Source organism: Triticum dicoccoides, chromosome 2B, assembly GCF_002162155.2.
Source record: "Triticum dicoccoides isolate Atlit2015 ecotype Zavitan chromosome 2B, WEW_v2.0, whole genome shotgun sequence".
NCBI lineage: Eukaryota > Viridiplantae > Streptophyta > Magnoliopsida > Poales > Poaceae > Triticum > Triticum dicoccoides.
Window position 1 is genome coordinate 585,801,648 of NC_041383.1, and position 7,041 is coordinate 585,808,688.

The 7,041-nt window shown below is 40.6% G+C and overlaps 1 non-coding gene across 1 annotated transcript; it reads left to right on the plus strand.

The window, feature by feature from the left end:
- Positions 1–6,571: 6,571 nt before the first annotated feature.
- On the plus strand, positions 6,572–6,678 carry LOC119266207. The gene has a single exon (XR_005131931.1). It is a non-coding gene; the product is annotated as a small nucleolar RNA R71 (small nucleolar RNA).
- The last annotated feature ends 363 nt before the right edge of the window (positions 6,679–7,041 follow it).

Consider the following 7,041-nt stretch of genomic DNA (forward strand, 5'->3'; position numbering starts at 1 on the left):
ACAAAGTTGGTCTTAGAATGATGAGCATCCAAGTTGGGTATAATAAAAACTATCATAGAAAAAGAATTGGATGCTATGATCAACTTGATGCTTGATAATTGTTTTTGAGATATAAAGGTGGTAATGTTAGGGTCATGCTAGTGGGTAATTATGAAATTGAGAAATACTTTTGTTGAAGTTGGCAAGTCCTGTAGCATGCACGTATGGTAAAAGTTGTGTGACAAATTTGTTGCATGAGGTGCTCTTTTGATTGTCTTCCTTATGAGTGGCAGTCGGGGACGAGCGATGGTCTTTTCCTACCAATCTATACCTCTTGGGGCATGCGTAGTAGTACTTTGCTTCGAGGGTGAAGTAGACTTTTGCAATAAGTATATGAGTTCTTTTTGACTAATGTGAGTCCATGGACATATGCACACTCATCCTTTTACTTTGCTAGCCTTTATTATTACCGCGCAACTTTCGCCGGTATCATAAACCCTTTATTTACCTTCCTCAAAACAGCCACCATACCTACCTATTATAGCATTTCCATAGCCATTCTGAGATATATTGCCATGCAACTTTCCACCGTTCCATTTACATTCCATCATTGTCATATTGCTCTTTGCATGATCATGTAGTTGACATCGTATTTGTGGCAAGGCCACCTTCATAATTTTCATACATGTCGCTCTTGATTCATTGCATATCGCGGTACACCGCCGGAGGCATTCATATAGAGTCATATTTTGTTCTAGCTTTGAGTTGTATTTCTTGAGTTGTAAATCCATAAAAGTGTGATGATATTCATTATTAGAGCATTGTCCTAGTGAGGAAAGGATGATGAAGGCTATGATTCACCCACAAGTCGGGATGAGACTTCGGACTTTACAAAAAGAAAAAAATTGACAAAAGAAAAAAATTAGAAAGGCCAAAAAGAAAAAAAGGGAGGCCAAAGAAAAAAAGAAAAAAAATTGAGAGAAAAAGAGAGAAGGGACTAAGGATGGCAATGGGTCGGGTTTGGATCGGGTTAAACAATATCAAATCCATATCCATATCCATGAAGACAGTCTTTGCCCGCCCACGAAAATATCCTTGGGTGAAAAGTTGTGTCCATGTCCAAACCCGGTGGATATCCATACCCACTAGATATCCATTGGGTCCTCTCGAGACATATAAATAAGACATAGCACAATATTAACATAAGCTCTTTCATTCTTCACCTTGTGGCAGGGTAGGCTTCACTTATAGTAAACATGAACTTATGGTAAATCAACATCCACTAACAACCTAAGATCATTTAGTATTTTTCTAACTAATGGGAAAAACGAGTCATTTAACAAGGAGATAAAAATAAGGGAAGAGGCATTGGAGTATGTTATGGAGGGGATTGAATGTCAACTAATAAAAGTTACGGCAGGTATTTTGTAATTTTCTTTGCATGTTTTAGGTTACAATGTGTAAAATTGGAGCGGGACAAGTGACTGTGGGGGTAGGGATAGCAGACTTTTTCCCATGAAGTCATACTATCGGGTCGGGTTTGGGTATACCCATGGATACAGGATTATATCCATGCCCTACCCACAAGCAATCAGGTCGGGTTTGGGCGTTGCCCATGGACACAAAAGCATATCCAAACCCAATACATTCGGATCGGATATCCATGTATATCCATGTCCATGGGTAAAATTGCCATCCTTAGAAGGGACAATGCTACTATCTCTTTTTCCACACTTGTGCTTCAAAATAGCACCATGATCTTCATGATAGAGAGTCTCCTATGTTGTCATTTTCATATACTAAGTGGGAACTTTTCATTATAGAAATTGGCTTGTATATTCCAATGATGGGCTTCCTCAAAATGCCCTAGGTATTCGTGAGCAAGCAAGTTGGATGCACACCCACTTAGTTTCTTTTGTTGAGATTTCATATATTTATAGCTCTAGTGCATCCGTTGCATGGCAATCCCTACTCACTCACATTGATATCTATTAATGGGCATCTCCTTATAGCCTGTTAGTACGCCTAGTTGATGTGAGACTATCTTCTCCCTCTTTTTGTCCTCACAACCACCATATACCACCATAGTGTTATGTCCATGGCTTACGCTCATGTATTGCGTAAGAGTTGAAAAAGCTGAAGCGCGTTAAAAAGTATGAAACAATTGCTCGGCTCGTCATCGGGGTTGTGCATGATGGGAGTATTTTGTGTAATGAAAATGAAGCATGGCCTAACTATATGATTTTGTAGGGATAAGCTTTCTTTGGCTATGCTATTTTGATAGGACATGATTATTTGTTAGTATGCTTTGAAGCATTATTATTTTTATGTTTTATAAGCTTTTATTTTGAATCATTTGGATTTGAACATTCATGCCACAATAAAGAAAATCACATTAAGAATTATGCTAGGTAGCATTCCACATCAAAAATTTCTTTTTTATCATTTACCTACTCGAGGACGAGCAGGAATTAAGCTTGGGGATGCTTGATACGTCTCCAAGGTATCTATAATTTTTGATTGTTCCATGCTATTATATTACCCCTTTTGGATGTTTATAGGCTTTATTTTACACATTTATATCATTTTTGGGACTAACCTACTAACCGGAGGCCCAACCCGTATTGCTGTTTTTTTTGCCTATTTCAGTATTTCGAAGAAAGGGAATATCAAACGGAGTCCAACCAGAATGAAACCTTCGGGAGCGTGATTTTTGGAACGAACGTGATCCGGAGAGCTTGGAGTACAAGTCAAGAAGCTGCCGAGGAAGCCATGAGATAGGAGGCCGCCCCCCTGATCAATTGTAGGTACAGTGGGGTTTTTATGCCCAAACTGCGAGTGTCGTGTTCTCCTCAGGGATTAGGCAACGGCAACTATGCTCAGCTAAAGCTAGGTGATAGAATTTAGATGATGATTGCAAGGAAATATAGACCTAAACTAACCAAAGTTGATGACAAACAAAATGAAAATAACCAATGGAAGGTTCAGATTATCTTCACTGTATTTTTGGTATTTTTGTTTTACTAGAGACAATAAAACATCAACACATGCATACATAGACTACAAAAGGAAATATACAATAAAAGAACACATATATTACTAGAAAGTATGTAAAAGGGGCAAAAGTAAGATTACGGAATAAGGAAAGAAATTTCACATCACAATCACACTCACATATGTATACATCACGGGTACTTGATATCACCACACAAACATATATAACTAACATACAATGTAACAGAGGGAAGAAACAATAATGTGTCAGGGACAGAAATATATCACCATACAAATATATATTTATATCTCAGGTACAAAGCTACCACAGGGACTACAAGATGAACTCCTTTATTCAAGAAGTACAAAACACAAGTGATGGGTTTAACTAATTACCACACATAAGAACAGAGGGTCATATGCCACAATTCAGTTTTCAGATCAACAATTTAAAACCACACAAGCTTGAGTATGAAACTAAACATATCATAGCACTAGACAAATCTGAATATTACATTCGATCTCAAATCTATAGAAATTTAGAGAGAGGGAGATGGCAGCAGCAGGAGGTTGAGGGAGAAGAAGTAGCAGCAGGTTGGTGGGTGAGGAGCAGCAGAGAGGGAGAGAGCAACAGCAGGGGACGCAAGAAGCAGTAGCAAGGGGCGTTTGAGAGAAGAAGCAACAGCAGTAGGTTGAGATAGCAGCAGCAGGAACAAGGGAAGGAGCGGAAGGAGTTGGAGAAGAAGATTAGGAGCAGCAGCAGTTTAGCAGGGGAGAGAATATGCAGTAATCGGTGGAGGCGCGCGGGAAATCAGACACCCGCGACCCCAATGTATGGCAGGTCACGCGATTGGCAGCGCTGGTGGTGAGGAGCAGCGGTTGGTGGTGGTGATGGATGAAGTTGGTGGTGAATGGTGGATGTTTATGGTGAGTCTGCTGATAGTGCGGAGGCGCACCACCACGCTGGCCTGGCCGTGGCGGCGGCCAGAGATGGAGAAGGAGGGATGAGGGAGAGAGATGAGATGCCAGGCCCGAAGGGATCAAGTGTTGAAGCTAGGGATTTTGTTCCCCACTCTGATCTTCCACATTTGCACATTGGCCCTCCTCTTCTCTTCATTTCTGCCCAAGAAGATCCTCCTCTTCTTTTAGTTTGCTCCCCTAGATTACTTCTTTCGTTCACGCTCAGGTCCTTGACGTATTTCTTTCATGCCCTTCTCTCTTCTCGTTAGCCACATAGTAGAGATCTTGACGATTATAGTGCCTTAGCGCACTTTTCTGCAAAAGAAGCAAGCCACAAGTAAATGATCCCTTTATGATTTTCATTCAAATATGAAGTAATTTATAGCACGAAATGAATGAATATATCTCAATGAACCGTATATTTGAGGGACAAAAGATGTATACGAAATGTGCTTATCAAGTTCCCCCACACTTAAATCTTTGCTTGTCCTCAAGCAAAGGCATATGACAAGAGCAAGAACATGAATAGTGAACTGAGTAACGAATGTCCTGGTAAAATAGATCTCCAAAGAAGGCATGCTTCAGACTTAGCTAGTGAAAATCAATGGTTAAGAGTGCTACAGAGCAATAGGACACTAGTAAGCATGACCATTTTAAACCTTTACAATGATAAAAGAGGATCAACAAGTTTAAATGATGACTGTGCCAAAAGGTTCCTAAAGAGAGCATGATCCCGAGAACAAAGCTTGTGATCAGATCACTTATTACGAGGAACACAACATTGTGGTTGAACCACTAATTGAATTTGAAGGAAGCAAAGATATTATTTTATCAGTCTCACCAAAGGAACATACCACCGATCCCGGGAACATGGTATACACCTGGCTCGACCAAATATTAGTTTTTTTAGTTTGTCTCCCCAAAGGAACATACCACCGATCCAGAGAACATGGTATACACCTGGTTCAACAATTACATTTTTTATGATATAATTAACTCCTATCTGATCCAACCAGATTTCACAAGCCACCGATCCAGGGAACATGGCATGCTACTGTTAGGTAAGATCAGATAATTATTCATTATAAGATATATTTTTAAATGAACAACGCATAAGCACAAAAAACAGGAATCCTCACTTCTCCATGTCTGGTTCACATGCTACCGATCCAGGGAACATATCATGCTAATCCATAGTGGTTAGGTGATTGCTCTGAATGGGAACACACTTGGCACAAATTCAACATCTAAACATGGTGATCTAGGTGTATCATAGTAAATGCAGAAAATGATGAAGTTTTCTAGTGTACTAGGGATTTGAGCACTCAAAACTAATAGCTTTCACTACTTTCAGCAAAGCAAGCCTTGTGTAGATCACTAGTTTACAAGGCATTCAACACTCAGTTCACATATTCACATCAATCACCCTATGTCGAAGGTAAAATTCAGTGGGACGATATTTAAGGAATTGCTCAAGCAACCCAAATGTCAAATGATTTCAGCATGTGTCAATGGATGATATATTAAGATTCGGGTCATGAAACAGCTCACCGGGTTTATATAGGAAGTAGCACTCGCTCAACGCTCTCTAAACTACAGCTCTTCTCTTTTTGCTTCTCTATCCCCATGCCTACTCCAGCTTCACTCCTCTTCGCGTGTGCCCATTGCTTCTCCTCATCACCATGCCGTGAATCCACCAGGATCCCATGGGATGTCATCTCGAACTTGGTCAGCCCGTAATGAATGGTGCACAAGCATAAACCTGAAAGAACACTCAACAAACAAGCCAATACAAATGATAGGGACAATGCCCTCTAAGTCATCAATAGGGTATCCTATCACATAAGCATATCTATTGAGCATATGATAAATAGATATCATCAATAAATCGCATGGTGCATAGGCAGTATCCATGATATGGCATATCTTGTCGAGAAAGCTAAGATCATACCTGAGATAGTTAGGAAGAAGCTTCAGGACTACCTCCATTGAAGATACCAAGCGAGGTGTGGTAGTATTAATTTCCACCGGACTCATGTCAACAAGTGAAATAGAGCTTGACTCCTTGACATCTGAATCCACCTCACCATAATCAACCATGAAGCTCTCCATCTCAGGCTCAAGTGTTGAAGAATCAATGCGGCTAACATCATCAAAGGCGAACTTCTCCATATCTGGCTCTAGCAGCACATGATCAATATCAACTAAAGGTGACTCCTCAATATCAAAAGCAACGAACTACAGCTCTGGCTCATCCATGGAAGAATCATCACAATGCAAAACTGAATCTCCAACACTAGTATCCAGATGATCTGTAGCGTGTGTGTCAACTAGAATGGTGTCATCATCGTCAAATATAATCCATGCAAGCTCAACCTTGTCACACTGAGATAGAGGCTCGGGCTTTTGTGTAAGAATTGGTGGTTGAGGTGTAGTGATTTGTTGCAAGCAAACCAATGAATCAGATGTGGGCTTCTTATTGTACCACTGAAGTTGGTGGAAAGCTATGCTCTCAATCAGCAGAAAAGCTTCATCAAGTGTCTTGTTTGTAATAGCTCCACCCGCTGCCATATCGACGTAAGCTCGAGTGTCCGAAGTCAATCCTCTATAGAATATCTGCAGCTCTAACCATCTCTCGAGCCCATGATTAGGACATCTCCTGAATAAGGCTTTGTATCTCTCCCAAGCATCATACAAGCTCTCGCCTTCACGCTGAACGAAATTGAAGATCTCATCTCGAATTGTGGACTGCTTGTGTGGTGGGAAATATTTATCCAAGAAAGCTCGCGATATCTCATTCCAACTGTATGACCTTGATGGCAAGGATCGATACCAAGCACGAGCATCATCGCAGAGGGAGAATGTAAACAACCTGCACATGATTGCATCTTGAGGAACTCCATGGTACTTGACTGTATCTGAATACTCCATGACTCGGTGTAAGTGCTCGTAAGGATCTTCATTAGGCAACCCTCCAAACTGATGTTGTTGAACCAAAGCAATAAGACCAGGCTTTAGCTCAAAAAATTTCGCCTCAAAAGACGGCCAAAGTGGCCCTGTGAAATAGCATTGGCTGCTTGGCATCCAAACATCACGAAGCATCGCCAT